A 355-nucleotide genomic window follows, 5' to 3' on the forward strand; every position below is an offset into this window, starting at 1 on the left:
GTTGCCATGTCATGTTGCCCGGTCGTCCAGCACCCAGTCCCCTGCCAGCACCAAAATGGGCATTTTCGGGAGAGGCAAGAGCATCCTATGCCGAGGGTGCAAATAACCTGGTCAAAGTGTGCTGGGCTTTGGTGTTGACATGACCTCAGGGTCCGTGCTGAAGAGGTGACATGCCCAAGGAGGAAGAGTTCAGTGCCTTCCTCCGCCTGTTCCTGCTCAGAGTAACCCAGAGCACCGAGCTGCGCGGTGACCCGCTGGCCTGGTCCCACTGCCGGCGCTGCCACAACCCCCGGCGCAGCCCCGGCCCCGGCGCAGGCTCTCGGGAGGCTCAGCAGAGCAGGGAGAACTCTGACGC

At 63.1% G+C, this 355-nt stretch overlaps 1 protein-coding gene across 1 annotated transcript in view; it reads left to right on the forward strand.

The window, feature by feature from the left end:
* CCR7 (chemokine (C-C motif) receptor 7) overlaps positions 1-355 on the forward strand; it is a 3,173-nt gene that overhangs the window by 442 nt on the left and 2,376 nt on the right. The gene's annotated exons all lie outside the window — the stretch shown is intronic.

The sequence above is a fragment of the Buceros rhinoceros genome, unplaced genomic scaffold, assembly GCF_000710305.1.
Source record: "Buceros rhinoceros silvestris isolate BGI_N320 unplaced genomic scaffold, ASM71030v1 scaffold14064, whole genome shotgun sequence".
Taxonomy (NCBI): Eukaryota; Metazoa; Chordata; class Aves; order Bucerotiformes; family Bucerotidae; genus Buceros; species Buceros rhinoceros.